Source organism: Heliconius melpomene, chromosome 21 (genome assembly GCF_056956725.1).
Source record: "Heliconius melpomene rosina isolate 202511_hmr_F chromosome 21, ASM5695672v1, whole genome shotgun sequence".
Classification (NCBI taxonomy): Eukaryota; Metazoa; Arthropoda; class Insecta; order Lepidoptera; family Nymphalidae; genus Heliconius; species Heliconius melpomene.
This window is the reverse complement of record NC_140409.1, coordinates 13,414,806-13,435,401: the sequence shown is the minus strand read 5'-3', so window position 1 is coordinate 13,435,401 and position 20,596 is coordinate 13,414,806.

Genomic DNA, 20,596 nt, shown 5'->3' with positions numbered 1-20,596 from the left:
GCCTACCTTGCAGTATGCGGGGTACAGGGTAAAGCTCAAAAATAAATATTTTTACAAGAAATTCAGTACTCTTTGCTTATCTTTCATTATATATATCTAAGTAATGGCTTGACTATCTTCGCCGATAAAGCGACGTGTGTTCTTTAAATTTACACCATCGAAGACCACTTATGTGATTAGTGATTAACTGATGATGGTTGTAAGTTTGCGCCGGTTCTTCTGAGGCACTTTAGTGAACTGGTGGTAGATTGTTTGGCGTTAAAAAATGAAGCATGTAAGTTCTTTTATTTCACTTTGACTTTACAATCATACCGCCCGTACCTTTGCTCCACGACTGGCCACAATATGAACAATATGAGTAGATAATTTTCTTAATCGCATTTTATGAAATGATCACTCCAAATTGAGCAATCAGAGGAAAGTAATATCAAAATCAAAAAATCACAAGCTGCAATTACACTTATTGCCTATAGGGATATCAAAAGTAGGTTTTTAGGTTAAGCAGGTATAGGTACCTACTTCATGTTTTTTTTTTTGTTGGTCCATAATGGATTTTCCTAGTAACCTCTCGATTTCATGAGGTACCCTCAATATCCTGCAATACTTAGGGCTGACGTTAAGTACATATTGGCTGTATCGTCTTTCATAAGTTTCGGTGATATTTATCAATACTTTTAAAGCAATATCGAGGATCGATAGAATTTAATTAAGAGGATCGAGGTGCAGTGGAAAGTCATCCATTGTGAAAGATTAAAATTTTATTGTTTTTATTTCCTCGGTCGAGTACATATCAGATACGGCGTTCAGCTCCACCACTTAGAATAGAGTGCCTTTTTTTTAGTTCTTTATTGCACAACATTTAATACTTTAAAAAAATATAATAAGTGTGGCTAATGCTAAAAAGTGCCCTAAAATTAAATTCTAAAATTAAAAAAGAATAAAAAAATTCTAGTAGTTTTCACCTGCGGCGTTGCCTCGCGATCAAATAAAAGTGACGGAGAGTTATATATGACAAATTCTAAGTATCCGACATAACAAAAAACGATTTAGGTTATGTAATATAGCCTATAGAGCCTTCTTCGGTAAATATACTATCCACAAAAGAAGAATTTTTGAGTTTGCACCCGTAGTTTCTGAGATTTGTGTATTCAACTAAACAAACTAGGACGGGCGAAGCAAGTGATGAGTGAAAAAGCGCGTGAACCATATTTTAACAAAATGAAATATTACTGTCATCATTCAACGGCTGTTGGCCAATATAAGTTAACTGTGTTAAATGAAATAATATGAAATAATAACTGAATCAAACCAAAAACTTTACATTATAATAAATAGTACTACTATAGAATTTCGAAGAAAACACTCGTCATGACGCAATTGGGAAATGCTTTTCTCTACAGGTTGGTTAGGAGTTCAAATTTTACTTGAAAGAAGCTTAGTATCAAGTTTTATGATAATAAGTGATCTAATAAAAAAAACTTGTAAAAAATAAATAGTGACCCATAAAGCTCATCAAGCAATCAAGCTTAAGACACTCCGCTCCCCACTTTCCTCACAAATTTGGATTTATGTCTAAATTCATCACCGCGTCCGGCGTTGAGTTCCGCCATAAGGCATAACAAGGCATATTACATAAGATATAGTAAATTTTAATTTTTCAAAACTTATGTAATAATCGTTTAGAAGAGCACAGTTCTTGTTTGGACTTCATTTTATGTTAGTTTCAAAGTGCTTTGGTGTCAATAAAATAGTTTATTCCAGCGGATATCTCTTACGGTCTGTGTACAGTTTTGGAATTATACAATATGGAATTTGTATGTACTACTTTCATTTTATAGCATGCGATGAAGAAATTTATAGTGTTTACTCTATCTTTGCTTTCCTCAGACATATCTCTTACGTTTTTTAATGACTGAATAGGACATGGTGATAAGGTTCTCTCTACCTGCTATGAAGCTTGAAGCTAATCAAAGTGTAAGCTCGAATAGTAGAGGTGAGAGGAATGCACAATTAAAGGCATCCTTTAAACTTACATTTCCTCATCTTGAAACGCTATGGGCATTCGCACAGTAAATCTATGTCTCTTTTTATTCTCATTCTCCTTATACAACATATCAACTTTGAAGCATATAAAACAAAACTCTAATTATGATCATTTTTAGGCAACCGTATATTAAGAGAGAAGAGAATTCCTATTCCTCAGACTCGTCTAAATGCTTACATTTTCTCTCCACTTATTATATAAAAGCAACTTTACGCTTTTCCCCGTATAACAAGAAATCTAGAAGGAAGCTAGTGTTAAGACATTTTATTTCCCACGCACCACAAAATGTTCGAGAAATTGCTTCGAGCACATTCATAAATGTAGAAAAGAGTGTTATAGTTTTTTTTTTGTCTTATTTTACATTAGACTTAGCCGGTTATTATACTTAGCCGGTGACCGGGTGACCGCTATCCCGCAAAGCAAGGTAGGATACTTATTGTCAAGACACACCCTTCTACTCTTCAATCACTCATCACATTGTCTGCTTTAAATCAGATTCGAACCTGTTAGCCAGATCTAATTGTTATACAAAGCATTTCCACGACTACTGAGTATGAACAGTTTTATCGTTTCTACATATTGACTGACTGAAGTAAGTGCAAGCAACTTAGAAATTTGAAATTTAACCATATAAATAGATTAGGCCGCTGGTTCGATCCCTATTCGAGGAAAAGAACTCAACACGCAATGCCTACAGAAGTTGGCGGAAAATGAGGAACGGAGTGTCTTAACCATGGACACAACCCATGGTTAAGACCTACGCATCAGTGTGCAGGATACAGCGTGAGGGTTTCTTAAAATTCCTGCGGCATCGGGAAGAACGGGTTATACATTTTACATGTAATTAAAAATACGAATCTTTCATATTATATTTTACTATGTGAAAACGAAAGTTCTTTAAAATGACACCTGATTTTTTTAGAATATTTTTAGCACACACAATTATGCATTGAAGCTTTTCAAGTGAACAAAATGTCAACGAACGAAAGAACTGTTCAAAAATTGTATAGAATTTATTTGATGTAAGTATTTTAAAATTTATTTGAGGCTGTCATGGCGCAGTGGATGAAAGTGCGATGGTTGTAGTTTCGATTCCCATTTGGAAATATGAATTACTTTAACTTCTTACTTTCAAAAAAGACAAAGCGTGGCTTTGACGCTATGTTTCAAAAACTAAGTTTATTTAAACTTTTCGATCATTTAAAGACATTGTAAACTTAACTGCTTTTCTTGCAATTTCTTATACATATCAAGTAAAAATAAAAAATAATAAATAAAAGTAGAATTTTGTAGCCACAAAAACTTTTATCTAAAAGAAACCAGCGCGAAAGATAATAAAAATATTTCCAACACAAAATTCATAAAGAATTTCCATAAAAATATTATATTCAAGAGGGAACTGATAATGCAATTAGTTTTCCAATAAGTATGAAAATTGAATAGAGTGAGCTCTTTAATGAAGTTGTCATCTAGATTTTAATAGTTTTACTTGTTAGTGCTGTCGATGTTCGTTCGAGCGAACATTAATTATACAAAAATATTCTTCGAGACCAGTCGGTGCGTCCAGCGTATGGTGAAGAAATTAAATATTTAATATCTCCATTTTCTTCGCTCTGGTGTCGAGGCAAAGTGCGGCGTTAAGTTCCGCCGTGAGGCCTGCAGTTAAGGCCGTCGTGGCCCAGGGGCACAACTGTGTGACTGTAACGCGGCGGTTGTTGGTACGATCCCCACTCGAGGAAATGAAATATTTATCTAAATGTATATTTCCATTTCTTCGCTCTAGTTTCGAGGCAAAGAGTTCCACAACTCAAGGAGTATCTTAACACTAGGTTCCCTTTACCCTGCTGTGTGCGGGATATAGCGTGAAGCTGATTCGAGTGATTAATATCTTGATTAAACACTACCTAGTTCTTCCACTTGCCTTCTACACAGCCCTGTATAATATAAGGAATGATTTTTATGTTTTATTTTCCGAAAAAAAATGAATTTTATTCTTTTACTTTTTGTTAACTTCACGCTGTATCCCGCATATAGATCAGAGGATACACAGAGAACTAAGTGTTCAGATACTCCACTCCCTACACATATTTTAATTTTTCGAATAATTGTAAGTTAAGCGATGAAGCTCAACGCAGAGCTTTGTCTTCTTATCAGAGTCTCCCAAGGGTGGGAATCGTACCCACAACCACCACATTTACAAATTGTACGCGTTCTCACTGCACCACGACGGCCCCAAACGTATGATAAAAACAAATCGTCATACACAAGATAGAAATCCAGCACATAGCGTTAGCAGACTTGTGTAGAAATCCTTTAAAACACAACAAAGGCTATTCCTGGATCATAGGTGACTATAAAAAACGCAGTCAAAAGCTTTTACGCATTACTACCCATGTTGGTATTCCGATATCTGGTTTACGGGTTATCACGTAAATGGAATAGAACCTGTGTCCCTCTGTCATCTATAGAGAGTCGATAAAGGAAAACTGCCTTTGATGTAGCCTGTATAGTGGAAATTATGTCTGCAGAGTTTTAGGAATGAATGGGGGAGTCAATGTGGAAATATAAAATTAAGAATTGTTTTAAAGTAAAAATTATAATTATTGATTAAAAATACGTTTTAAGGCGTAAATTAAATTTATAACAATATATTGTTGTAGGTTCAATTGATACCTGAGCGAGGAAGTTTTGTCTATTGCCTCAAGTAAGAATCGAATTCACAACCGTTATTTTCATTTCCTTCCTCTGGTGTCACTTAACACGCAATGCCTCCAGAATTCAGCGAAAAGTGGGTAACGGAAGTGTCTTAACACTAGGTTCCCAGATTTCCTCTGCCTACCGTCTATAAACGGGAAAGCTGCTAATTCAAGTGAGGTATCAGATGAAAGGGTTTGGTGTGCATATTCCAATACATATTTTATTAATGGTTTATGATGCACTAATTGTACGGGCCCGGACTGGACCCTATGTGAGCGAGCCCGACTCGCGCTTGTCCGGTTTTTTCTCCTCTTATTGAGGAGCGGGCGAATTATTATAAATTTTTATTATATTACATGTTGTATGGTAAAATTTAACGCCGCGTTTTGTCTTACAAGACCGAAGAAATGGTTCTTTTTAATAAATGGTTAATCTCCGCTTTCCGCCCTAATTCGCGTGATTTGCGTCTATCGAGAATTCTGAAAGAAATCGAACCCACCACCTTAATCTACATATGAACAATCAAACGTATTCCCACAGGTTTTCAATGGCTTAAAAAATTTTGTATTATTAAAAATCTAGATACATTTAGGGTGCCTACCGTTTGTTACTGATACACTCGTATACAAAAGAATGAAGGGTGATATTGACCTTGGACTTGCAACGGGAATTAAACCTGGGGCCCTCGTTGGAGGGTCCTTTTTATAACCTATAAACATGTGCAGCTTGTTCAGTGTGTTGTCATAGATTATAAATAATACAGATTATGTATTTTTAAAAAGTTTTTTTAGTATTCTACTAATATTATACATAGAAAGGATGATTGGTTTTTTTTTCCACATTCAGGCAAAAACTAAGGACTATATGACTATGGATTATATGAATCTATACAGTAATATAGCTTATATATAAGAATGACACAAATGCTACAATTTAAGTTAAGATTTTATCATATTTATAATTTGACAAGGCGCTGTTTGGTCGCTACATTTTAATAATTTTAATGGACATATTTAAATAATTTAATTGATCAACTCATGTATTTTTGAGATACACGTTCAAATCTCGATAGGTACATATTGTATATTTTTACAAAGGTTTTTGCAGATTTTTGAATATTTTAAATTCTATTTAGAAGGAATAGTTCCTTCTAAATGCAACGTGTTGTGGCCTCGACTCCCACCGTGAGAAACGAACTACTGCCATTACCTTGCTGGTAATTAGACAAAGGGATGGAGTGTCTTAACACTACACTAATATGGGGAATGCAGCGTGAGCCTATATTTTTTATGATTTTTCTTTATTCTTTGAAAAAAATATCAAAATAAGCTTATTTTGACAAAGATAAAATTGTACTTTAACCCAGCCATTATTCCAATTGTGACCAAAAATTTAAATAGGCTGGCTATAGGCATTGAACAATAACCCCTTTATTTGACTGTGAATACAGTACGGTCGAAAAGTCGTGGACGCCCTGAAGTTAGTTTTAGAGCAAAAGGAAGTAAGAAAAAATTAAAAATTTACCAATAAGTAGGTTTCATTTTAATTTTTTTCTTACTCTTAAATCCTTTTTTCAAGATTGAACGATGCCCAAAAGTTCTGAAAACTTAACTTCTGGGTGGCCACGACTCCTCAACCCTACTGTATCAATGGAAGACCTTGAAATACTTGTTTTAGGGTTTAACTTGACAGGATTCAGATTTCATATAATGTAATAGTATATAAATTGTAGTGCTTTTGATAAAGTTACACGTGTATGTCGAATTTTGTATGGAAATTAACCGTTTGTATGGGAGAGATTTTTCTTTTTATTGCTTTATATTGTGTTATCGTTAGTATATAAATCCATGTGTGGATCTAAATACTATAGAATAATAGGGTAAGGTCTGGGTTTTATTGATCAAATGACCTAGGGTCCTTTTGTTATGGTACCTTATATGTATGGTATCTATATAGGTATTATACGTGGGGATTGTCGATACCTTTGTTTTGATTTGGTTTGTTTCTTAATGACACACCGTTACAACGCAAAGGTTGTGAGTTCGATGCCCAGTAGAGGAAAATAATTATTTTCATTTTTTACTCGTTCTGGTAACGAGTAAGAAAGAAAGTGCGGCGTTGAGTTTCGCCTTTAAAAACGTAATGTCGTGGAAGTTGAGAGAAAAGTGCAAACTTTACACAAGATTCCCTTTGCCTACCTTCTGTTATATGCGGGATCTTATCTTTAGCATGATATTCTTGATTTTTTATACATTATTGCTTTAACTATACTAATTAATATTACGTTTACATATGAAGTAGAGTAAAATTTTTTAATTAATAATTATTACTTTTACTTAAAAACCAATAAAATTGACGTACAGTACCTAGTCCTTTGAAGTACAAAGAGCGACCCGTGTCGTTGGCTTTAGTGTGAATATTGGCTCTAGAGGGGTTGAACATGAAAGGAATGTTTTTAGAAAATGAATAAAAATTTAAACGTAGCGGGACTCGAACTTGTCCCTTTTGAAATGTTTGTTTTTTATTGCATTTCCAACGTAAGCTAGGTAGGAAACCCAATGTCAAGACACTCCGTTCTCCGCTTTACGTCGGGAGGAGAACGGAATAATTTACTATTACCAATAAAATCAACAAACGGTTTTCTGTATGTACCTACTGATTAGACGGCACTTATATTATTGCATGCAAGTAAAGTAATATTATACAAAAAACTAGCGACCCCCTTGCGGCTTCGCCCGCTTTTACTACTGGATTATTCATATAATGTATGTTTGCAAAGCACTTAAGATAGTGTGAAAATTAATTAAACTAATGCAACCCGCATTTTCGTAGTTTCAATAAGGATTTTCCAATTGTTTTACACAGCAAGGATTTTTTAGTAGGTACCGTAATTTTAAATCTGTGCTACTAATCTTTTTAAGTACTTATTAAAATATATTTAAACTAGCGGACGCGCGCAACTTCGCTTGCGTATTTAGGGGTGAATTCTAAAAAACCACGAAACATGTGTTCAATGAAATATTTTTAAGTCTAAATTTCAAATTTTATAAAAATCGGTGGCGATTTTTAAGATTTCTCCATACAAACTTTCAAACCCTTATTTGCACCCTTAGGGGGTGAATTCTAAAAAACCATGAAACATGTGTTTAATTATATACGTTTAAGAGTCTGAATTTCAAATTTTATAAAAATTGGTGACGATTTAAAAAAAACCTATACTAACTTTCAACCCCTTATTTGCACCCGTAGGGGGAGAATTCTAGAAAACGATGAAACACGTGTTCAATTAAATACTTTTAAAAATCTAAATTTCAAATCTTTTAAAAATCCGTGCCGATTTAATTTTTTTTCCATACAAACTTTCAACCCCTATCTCACCCCTTTAGGGTTAAAATTTTTCAAAATCCCTTCTTAGTGGATGTCCAGATTAAGAAAGTAAACATCTGGCCAAATTTCACGTTTCTACGCATAGCGGTTACAGCTGTGCGCGCGTCTTACCTCAGTCAGTGAGGACAAGTCCTTTTATATATATAGATGACTATTTTTAGATAGTTAAATGACTATTTTTAAACGGAAGAAATTATAAACAAAAGCCTACCTACTAATAACTACAACAAAAAATATAAAACCAAATATATCGCGCTGAAATAATACATTCAACTCCAATTATCCAATACGTGCAAACGCATTTAAATCTTTGTTGCTATGTCCCTATAGCGGGCGGTTTTTTTTTCGAGCTTGTGGTTAATGTTGAAGAGGGTATTCTGTCCCTGATGAAAAGCAAGCACTACGTGGCTGCCTGTGAGGAAAATTAAATAGAATGCATTGGCCGGGAATCGAACCCGGGCTGCCCGCGTGGCAGGCGAGCATTCTACCACTGAACCACCGATGACTGCTCATGACTCGCTTCTATAAGCATAACGTCGCGAGGCGCGTTTCGCAGCAAGGATGTTTTGATATTGTAACAACTTCTAAAGTACTTATTAAAATGAAAAAACAGTAAAAGACAGTTTTGATCTACATAAAATGGCCAACGTAACTAACATACTTATTTATATGTTGAGAGTAAAGGATAAGTGAAACTTGAGTAACATACAGCTGATGTGTCAACGGCGGGATGTGTCAACAATTAAATGCGTTTTTCTCTAAAACTATTCGCAATTTCGAAATAGTGTAAAAAGCAAATTTTATCTTCATTTACCGTAGAAAATTAATAAAGTATTTTAAAGGATAAGGATTAATACCATTATGGAAAAATATCCCTCACAATAAAAAATATATTGAAATTACTATTTTTAGACCGAAATATGATCACTACACGTTATCCTTAAAAGATAAAAATATGCTGTCGCGGACTTTTTTGTAGATCTTTTTAAGAGGAATAATACTCCAGTACATTATTTTCATGTAGTACTTGCCATTAAAGCAGCGCATGCGCGAAAGTGTCTCAACGGGTAGGACTTTATACACATTTATCGTATTTATGTTAATTTACATAAGAATATACAAATATTAAACTATATATAAACCTTCCCTGAGAAATACTCGACCTAATGGTGAAAACCGCATAAAAATCCGTTGAGTGGTTTAGAAGAAGAAGAGTTAGAAAGTTCAGACAGACACGAAAAGCGACTTTGTTTTATAAGATATAGGATAGGATATTAGAATTACGATTTTATTTTATTTTTAGAGTTCATTGGTAGAGACGTTAAAAATAACGTATAAAAGAAAATAATAAAATTAAAACCGATTTCAAAACTATACTAACGAGTAAGTATGTGCAAACTTACTGTACTTAATTATTTCATAGTGAAGGAAATTGAAAAACATTAAATAAAATCACTGATACATTTACTATTTAAAATAATAACCTTCTAGTTTTTGGAGTCTAAAAAAAAAAAGGTCTACTAGACAAACAAGCACAACTAATATTTAATATTTTTATATGCTTTTGATCTATGTATTTAATAGTTATCTCTTAATGTTATTTTTTTTTGGCTTGATAACAATGGTTAAAAAATTATTTAGATTTACAACCCGTCACGACCAGGCAACTCACATTGAATGTTTTTAACGATACAGAGTTGACAGTTTTCCAATTTTTTCTAACTTTCAATTTGTATCGTCAAAATATGTCAATAGTAAAATTTTTACAAATTAAAAGTTTTTACAATTCTAGTAAAAAAATAAATCAAAGGCAGTCTAGTGCTAAGACACTACTTTCCCCATTTTCCGCCGAATTTTTCAAGGTATTGTGAGTTAAGTGGCAGAACTCCACGCCGGGCTTTACCTTGGTACCAGAGCGAAGAAATGAAAATATTAACAAATAATAATTCATTCTCTTGAGTGGTGATCGAACCCACAACCGCCGTGTTACACCCTTGTGACCCTACGTTACGACGGCCTCATTGTCTACATTTTTCTTTAGTAATTTATATCAAAGTAATCACCTTAGTTTAAATTCAAATCATTTGATTAGAAGTTCACTAGAGTTACTGCCTCAGATTTAAGGAGAATCAGCGCAAAAAACTCGGAACTTTATTTAAAAACAATTATTAAGTATCAAATAATATAATAGAGTGGGTGTATCACACTTATTTATTAGTGATAATGATACCTTTGATTTCGTTCCCTAGCTCTGTGAACATTTATAAAGTCATTAATGATAGCAGTAACAGGGTAGTAGCGCCTATACAAAAAAGGAAAATTAAAACTAAAAAAAACTTAAATGACTCAAATTAATGTAATTTTATATTGCTGTTAATATTTCCTTTAATTATAATATTTATCTATGTTTTATTTTATAATACCTTTCATAGAATTATTCTTTTGAGCGACCATTAAAATCATTTTTATTGAATAAGCCAATCATAATTTAATTAATTTACATATATTTTTAAAGTACCACTTTTTAATTATAGTAATTTATTTACAGTGTTTTAGTACTAATGATTTTTGATAAGGTAAAAAATGGAAAGGGTTAAATAAAAAATCTATTCAGCTCTACAAAATTTTATTGACTAAAAGCAAAATTCATGGAAATGAGCAATCGAAATGTGAAATTGTACCAGAGGGTAATATTTAATTAAATGTTTGATGTACTTTGTTTATTTGTAGTTTAGCGAATAAGAAGACTAGAAGATTAAATTTAAACTGATTTATATATGAATTTGCAAATTAATAAATAAATTTATATATCTAGTCTTCATATGAAATATAAATCTATGATTCAAAGTCTTAGCTGTGGTGGATGAATTCTTAGAATTAATGAATAAACGCGATTAAATGCGACTAAATACGATTAAATGTGATTAAATGCGATTAAATAAGAAGATACAAAAAGGTCCAAAGTGTTCGAATAGAATAGTATAAGGTGTAAGTTATACGTTCAAAATGGTGTCATATTTAGGTAGTGACTAAATCTAGGTAGTATCTTAAATATAGGCAATATTGTTAATTTTAACAATCTAAAGTATATGAATCTTAAGTTAGCTTTAAATCTAAATACAATTTTTTTCCTCAGAAATGTCAGAAGATGTTACAGAGAAGATTACAATAAATTAATGGTTAAATTTTCAAACATTTTGTGAAATTAGTAACAGAATTACATAGCAAGACAGAAAGTCCCAAGAAAGTAACGACAATTATTCAAAATTTTCAGGTCAATTCGCTGTTACAATTGATTAAAGTATCACTGACACTAGACTACGTAAGAAATTTCGCTGAGCGCCGCCGAGCACACTTGGACTGGAATACAGGTATCAGTCATGACGATCTTGATTTTACCTCATATTTCGTTTTTCTGAGGAAGCCTGTCTGGAAACAGTCGGAAGTCTGAATGAAATTCTTTTGCTGTCCCTTTATAGATGCTGTTTTCATGGTTGATTTAATGTGATATAAGATTAGCTTCGGTATTTCTATTTTTCATGGTTCGATTGTATTGATGACCAATTCTTTGAGATTTTCATAAATTTTGGAATCCTGGCTGTTATTGTCGTTTCACCCGACGTTTCTCAATTTCTTGGCGATGTATACGCTGCTTATCAGTTGATGTCTGATGTAGTGGATCTTCCATCGAGAAGGGGCCGTGGCAGCCATTGTCCAGGTAAACCGTCCTGCCACGGCCCCAACGTGCAATCTTGGTGGATGTCGACGATAGAATGAGACGTAACACAACAAATCGCCCTTTTATACTGTCTACCAGCTGCGTATTCACCACCCCTATTCAACCCCCTACCCATCGTCCCCAACTGAAACCTAGCAACACCCTAGGTACAGGGACCCAGACAAATTGGTCCAGACATTCTCGGTGCGTTGTTTACATAATATCTATATTCTAACGTGGGCCCCCCCACTTAGTACTTTGATGATATTATTTAGAGATTAATTCGGACTATATAGACAAGTTATATAAGGGTGGTGCCAAATACTAGTCCTTCAAAGAGAGTTATGTTTATAGAGGGATCTATAATTAAATCTGTCAGGTACACTTCGGATCCAATACAGTCCGAAATAGAATATTTCGTACGGCATATAACTACAACCCAACCGATAATTATTATGTGTTTAATGATTTTATCGTATGTATATTATTGCGGTTACATTAGAAGGGTCGGTGTGGATTCTAACTAAAAATACCTTTGCAAAGTGCTTTTCGAATATATTGTATGTAATAATAATTTTATTCAGCTGTTTATACATCTCGATGTGTTCACTAAGTCAATAGACTTATATAAAGCTTCACTGTGTAGGGGCACATAGTAGGGTAGGCAGAGAGAACCTAGTGTTAATACACTCACTCCCCATTTTCCACCGAATTCTCGAGGTATTACTTGTTCAGTGGTGGAACTTAACGCCGTGCTTTATACTTATTAGAACCTCTTACTAAAACAAATGAAAGCTTTCCACAAATAAGCTTTGTCAAGCTATATAAAACAAATTATCTTTCTATATTTATTATAAAAAAAATGTTTATTATAAAAAATAGTTAGTTTTTATGGGATACCGTCAAAGGAATATGCGCTAAAAGTTAAAGCCATTATAAAACTGTTGTTTCATCAGTACGCATCTGTTGTCCTCTTATATTATTCATACGTTTCATTAAAACTAACCAGCATTTTACACTTAATGTAAGTTAAATTGGATTTTAAATTGTACTGAAAAGTTTGTGGGTTGAAAACGCTTGGAACATCGAATTTTGTTTCATAATAAAGGAAAGGATGACAATTATATAGAATACTCTCTATTAAAGTAACAAGATTTGTAAATATAAAATAAAATTTCTTTTATTTTTCAGCTTTATGCTGCATCCAACTTTCACATCGAACCTGAGACAATGCGTGTTATGTGGTGAAACTCAACGCCGCATTCTGTCTTGACAGAGCGGGGGGGGGGGATATTAAATTATCCCCCCTCCCCCTCCCCTTTTCGTTAGGAATCTATGAAGTTAAATTGAAGTTGTTTAAACTAAAAAGGATTATGTTAAACTAAAAGCATACAAAAGTACAATACTTATATTCAAAATAACATATAAGGGTTCTATCTACTCTTCGAAATGTTGTTGAAATGTTTGTATGTAAAGTAATTTTCAAATACATCTTTTTTAACTTCAAATGTTTATATATATGCCGCATATAGCATGATAGAGGGAACGTAGTGTTAAAATATTCCGTTCCCCACGCACCATCATATTTTTGAGACTGCGCGTTCAGTAGTGGAACTACAAGCATTCAATTCAAATTCTTTCGTTCGTTTTATATATATTATATATAAAAAAATTAATGTACAAATTAAATAACCTATATTTTTATCCCAGAGGTTAGGCAGTGTGAACCTGGGAACCTAGCTCTAAGATACCGAATTCTTAAGTCAATAGCGGAAATTAACACATCCTGCCCTTGTTACTAGAGCGAGGAAATAAAAATATTTAATATTTCCAAAGTGGGAATCGAATCCACAACCGACGCACGCTTGTGCCCTTTTGAAAATGTAATGACTCTTAAAATTCATGTTTTATTAATAAATTAAATTGATCTAAGTTATAGTTATAATTATTTTTTCTTGTTAGGTATTGATTTTTGTTTTTTTTTTTTCGAGTTAAACGCCATTATATGCACTATTCTACTTTGTAATTTCAATTATATTGGAACTCCTGGGGCGTGTCTAGATTTTTATTCTCTGAAGTTTAGCTTCACAATAAAGCCCTCGATTCAAAGAGTAGAAGTGATTGACAGACGTCTCATTAAATATTACGGTTGACGTAAAATTGTTCGCTATTATGAACTGATACACTTATCTATTTTTCTTAAATATAATAAATTATTTTTTTTAGATAAGAAAATATATATATATAACTAGAGATTGAGGATTAAAAATTAATTAGTTCCTTTGTTATATAACAAGGGTGGGAAAAACTAGTGATAAATTTTCCGTTCTCCTGGAGTACTGATGGACTACTAATATGAGTCCATTCATTGATGTTTAATTAAATTTTTAATAAATTACTAGCGACCCTCTTGCGGCTTCGCCCGCTTTTACTACTGGATTATTCATGTAATGTATGTTTTTTGCAATGCACTTAAGATAATGCGAAAATTAATTAAACCCTAATGCAACCCGCATTTTCGTAGTTTCAATAAGGATTTTCCAATTGTTTTACACAGCAAGGATTTTTTAGTAAGTACCGTAATTTTAAATCTGTGCTACTAATCTTTTCAAGTACTTATTAAAATATATTTAAGTAACTATTTTTAGATAGTTAAATGACTATTTTTAAACGGAAGAAATTATAAACAAAAACCTACCTACTAATAACTACTATAAAAAATATGAAACCAAATATATCGCGCTGAAATAATACATTCAACTCCAATTATCCAATACGTGCAAACGCATCTAAATCTTCGTTGCTATAAAGGCAAGTGGGTTTTTTTTTCGAGCTTGAGGGTATTCTATCCCTGATGAAAAGCAAGCAGTACGTGGCTGCCTGTGAGGACAATTAAATAGAATGCATCGGCCGGGAATCGAACCCGGGCCGCCCGCGTGGCAGGCGAGCATTCTACCACTGAACCACCGATGCGTGTAAGGCAGGCAGGCACGGCGGGCGCATGGCGAGTGGCGAGACGTTTCGCAGCAAGGATTTTTTGATATTGTAACAACTTCTAAAGTACTTATTAAAATGAAAAACAGAAAAGACAGTTTTGATCTACATTAAATGGCCAACGTAACTAATATACTTATTTATATGCTGAGAGTAAGGGATAAGTGAAACTTGAGTAACATACAGCTGATGTGTGTGTGTATGACTTTAGACACATTTATCGTATTTATGTTAATTTACATAAGAATGTACAAATAATAAACTATATATAAACCTTCTACGAAAAACACCCGACTTAATGGTGAAGACCGCATCAAAATCCGTTGGGTGGTTTAGAAGAAGAAGAGTTAGAAAGTTCAGACAGACACAAAAAGCGACTTTGTTTTATAAGATATAGGATAGGATAGGATAATTAGATCAGTTATTATATGATTAAAAAAATGTTATAAAAAAAGCTTCACGTTGCATCCCCCTCGCTGTATACACTTCGGATTCGCGATAATGAAATATTTAGTACTTTCGATTTATTCGCTCTGTTAACCAGATAAAGCGAGTCGCTGAAGTGAGGAACGGAAGTGTCTTAATGGGAACGGAGTGTCTTAACACTAAGTTTCCTTGTACATAGTAGGATTCACGCTGTATCCCGCACATAGCTCTACTATGTGAAGCTAAAAAAAGAATCTTTATTTTTTATTAGATAAACTTATTTTTGATTCAAAAGCTAATTGAAGCAAAGCTAATTCCTAATCCCTATGGTTAATATCTCACACGTGGTTGATACGCCACACGTGGCTTGCAAACCTATAGAATGAATCTTTAAAAACATTCGGGTTTTCAATTGAAACGAGTTTTAACAACGATTTGAACTGGTTACCCGTAAGTGCGCATATGTAGTTTTAATTTATGAAATTCATTTTTTATCCCGCATATAGCAGGATACGCAGTAAGAAAAAAAGTCGAGATACTTTGTTTAAAGTTTTTATTTGTTATTCCAATCGTGTTTTATTTTATTTGTGTTACAATAAGAAAATATATCCACTCTATCAAAGACGGACTGTCTTCGCCTTTTCTCCGTCCAAATTTCGAGGGGTTGATTTATTAGTTTGTTACTAGAGTAAGGAAACGAAAATAATTAATTCTCATGTATAGGAATCGAATCCTGAACCGTCGCGTGAGAACAGAGGCACAGTGAACTTCAACAACAACAAACTCTGTTACGTTTCACAATTACATTAACACACCACCGACTGTGTTTTATAATTGAAGAGGGGACTACCTTAGGCATAGACTATATACTACAGGCTAGTACAGTACGGCCGACGAATCTTGGCTACTCTAAGATTAGACTTTCTGAACTATGCGCATTGTTCACTCGTGAAAATGATAATCAAAAGTAGGAAATATCCTAAAAATTAATTTTCGTAGTTATCAACAGCATATTTCAAGGCGGCCACGACTTGCTGACCGGACTATATAGGCTACATGATTTTTGTTTTATTACATTTTCTAATATGGGCGCGTATACCCGCGGGGCACAAATTTACTACGCAATACCTACCAATATATTTTTGCAATATTTATTCAAATGTCCCCTTACATTTGAAAGAAACGTATATTCTTTTATTTTATTTTTTTTAGCTTCACGCTGTATTCAGCGCATAGCAGAGGGAACCTAGGAACCTAATGTTAAGACAGTGTGTTAATCAATGTTAAGGCAGAAAATGGGAAAGGAAGTGTCCTTGCCCATTTTCTGCTAAACTTAAACTTAACGCCCTGCCTCATTACCGAAGCGAGGAAATGAAAGTATTAAATATTTCATTTTCTCGAGTTGGAATCGAACCCACAACAGCGTCGTGTTAACAGTCGTGCGCTTGTACCCCTGCGCCACGACTGGCCTTCAATTAAGATATAAAAATATTACCTGCTTACATTTAATAGCGTACTTACTTTTAAAATTTGAAACTATATCAAAATTTTATTATATTTTTTATAGCTTTACGTTGTAGCTCGCACAGTGTAGGGTAGGCAAAGGGAACATAGTGTTAAAACACTCTCCATTTCCCGCCATATTATATTGAATTTATTATTAACTATCTCTCTAAGCTATTAATTAATATTTCAAGGTTCAAGCTAAGCTAGCTATTAATTAATTATTTACAGGACCATTCTAATCATGAAACTAAAATACAACAGCTTACAAAGATATTCTAAAAGAATTTGTGTCTCTCTTAAGTACTTAGTATAATCAAGTATTAATAACAATATTTATTAAGAAAACGTATAAAAATTTGAAGGTAGCTCTTTGGAAACCGTCCAAGAGGCACGAGTTAAAATCTCGCTTTCTTATTAAGAATTTTTCTTTCCTAAGTGTAATCTAGAATAACACTTTAAAAATGTTAAAAAAAAAAGATTTTCCGTTAAAAAAAAATAGTTTAAAAGGGTCCAAGAGCACGCAGCTCCACATCTGGCTACATACAAAGATGTAAAATTACAATACTTAATAAATACCGTGGTATCACCACAAATGTTTCTGGTAAGCTATATTCAAAAGATATAAAAAAATCACGTTTTTTATATATAATAATTCATTATGCTCTCCTTATCAAATCCAAGTCCAAGGCCGCCTATTTGGACTTTAGAGGGGATCTTTGAATTAACAAACAAAAATACTCGTTATTATTAAAAGTCATGACAGCCGTGGCCTGGCAGTAAACACGATGGTTGTAGGTTCCGATCCGATTCCAGGGAATTATTTACATTTTACTCTGGTAATATATCAAATAAATAGCGGACAGTGAGCTACGGTGTGTATTTACGAGTACTATAGTTTTTCTCTGCCTTTCCTGCTATGTGCGGGATACAAAGTTCCAAGGCCGCTTAGCTTATTCTCAGGGGGGATTAAAACATGAATTATACAAAAAAATATACAAGTTATGAAAAGATTTCATCGTATAATATAAACATAATGTAATTAAATAGGTCACTTTTTATATGAAACCAGTTGCTTTGACCATGTGAGGGTATTTATAAATACTGTAGGGGGCACGGTACTGGATGTCGCATTAGTAAGTTTATAAGTACTTGGATGTTTCTATGTATTCTGTATATGAAAGAGATCGTGGCGGCGTAGTACTGTAAACCCTACGGTCGTGGGTTTGATTTTCACTCAAGGGATTCAATTATTTTCATTTCATAGCTGTCGTAACGACACAAGGCGTCGCATTGGGCAATATCTCGAAAATTGGGTGATGTGTTCGGAGTGAGTGAGAACGGAGTGTCCGAGCACTAGTGTACTTGCTTTTAAAAAATATTATAATACACACAATTTAACTTTGTTTTTAAGCTTCTGTTAATTAAATCAATCTATAAACAAATACATTGTAATAGTTTACACCTTTTTAACTTCGCGTCGATTCGATTCGCTTAACCTAAAATGTTAATCCAACAGTATATTTTCAACAATCAAAACAATATGAAAATGCACAGTGAAACTCCATTTAGCGCTCACAAACAAAACCAGTAAAAATCTCTTGCAATTTGATGACAGTCAATCATATTTTTTCTCTATTAAAGTCCACAGTGCTCGGCCGCCCAGCAGTCCGCGATTGCTTTCGGCGATTCGATGGACACTACACACGAATAACTATGAAAATTCTATACACCGGTATATATTTGTAACAACGTTTCAGTTTCACTTTATCGAGTACTCGTTCAATTATGTAATTTGAGCCTGAGGCGTTAAAAGCGTCGATTTGCTATGGACAGGCCCGAAGCAAATGGTCCATCGAATTTCGGCGTTCTTATAAATTAAATTGTACCTGTATTTCTTTTTCTCCTTTTAGCTTCACGCTGTATCTCGCTAACAGAAGAGAAGGCAGAAGGAACCTGCATATTATTAAGATATTCCGTTCCCATTAAAACACTTCCTTTCTCCACTTTCTGCCGGTTTCTGGAGGCATTGCGTGTTGAGAGACGATGTTCATTGCCGCACTTAAATTCATTCAGGCACAACGGTGCCCCTGGGCTACGTACCTGCTTTTATAAGCTTAATTGATGTCAGCATCCCCTAATTGGTATATATTCCATTACGGACTAGTCCACCCTCTAAAATTGATCTTCTGTGTGCATACAGTTTGCATGATAATTAGCTTTTCCCTTGTTAATGCCGGTTTGATCTTTAATCTTCTCTCCCAGTCTGATACGTACGTGGTGATAAATGATAATTTGTAAAACATACTAATATTATAAATGTGTATGTAAGCTTGTCTGTTACCCTTTACCTTTACTTAACCGATTATCAAAAAATATATTAATTACCCTTTGGTTGTAATATAAAAATAAGTTGAAGCAAACGAAGTTTGTGTTTGTGTATGTAGTATAGAATAATTCTTCAGAATCTTTTGCTTGTTAAACTAATAATAATCATAGATATTATTAAAATAAGTACTTTATCTATATATATATATATATATATATATATATATATATATATATATATACTAGCGGACGCGCGCAGCTTCGCTTGAGTTTTTAGGGGTGAATTCTAAAGAACCACGAAACATGTGTTCAATTAAATATTTTTAAAAGTGTAAATTTCAAATTTTATAATTTTTTTTCCATACAAACTTTCAACCCCTATCTCATCCCTATCATCTTTAGGGTTAAAATTTTTCAAAATTCCTTCTTAGTGGATGTCCAGATAACGAAAGTAAACATCTGTCCAAATTTCACGTTTCTACGCACAGCGGTTACGGCTGTGCGTGCGTCTTACCTCAGTCAGTGAGGACAAGTCCTTTTATATATATAGATAAAAGGACAATCTCCCACTGACTGAGGTAAGACGTACGCAAAGCCGTAGCCGCTGACGATAGAAACGTGAAATTTGGACATATGTTTCTTTTTGTAATCTGGACATCCATTAAGAAGGAAGATATTTTGAAAAAATAAATTTAGACTCTTAAAATTATTTGATTGAACGCTTGTTTCATGGTTTTTTTAGAATTCAGCCCTAACGGTGCAAATAAGCATGCGAAGCTGCGCGTGTCCACTAGTTTAGTTATAAATCTTTCTGATTATGTTTAAGATAAAGATTCACGATCTATAAGTAACAACTGTATAACGTATTTTATTTTATTTAAGAGAAGAAATTCCTATTTTTTAATTTATACGATAGGCCATGCAAAAATGTATAATATATTTTATCTAAAAGCATAACTATCTTTTTCGATAATAAAATATAACGTTTAATTATCACTCTTAACGTGCCTTAAAAGAGGAGGCTATCAGCTTGACATATATGTCATTGATAATGTTGGAATCGGACAATATTTGAGTATGATAGTAAATTTAAGCTATAGTAATTTTTAAATACTTGTACTTAATTTCATAATAGTATCTATATATGTCTGTATATTCGTACGTTTGTTCACAATTTGTCAGATAAAAAAATTCATGTCGACATTATCATTTAAGGGAACACTTCCGTTTGAAGTATGAGTATGTTCTTACTTCTAATAGGGATATATACGAATACATAAACAAAAAAAATAGATATTTGGTTACTTGACAAGCGTTCAAAGTTTATATATATATATATATATATATATATTTTATTTAACAAATAATATAAGCTTATAAAACAACACCCTTACACCACCAGGACAAAACATAAATGAATACAGCCTATCGGCTGTCCTGCACCGCCCTGCACCGCCCTCGGTCTCTTCAAAGGATCTAAGCTAAATTGAATATGTGAA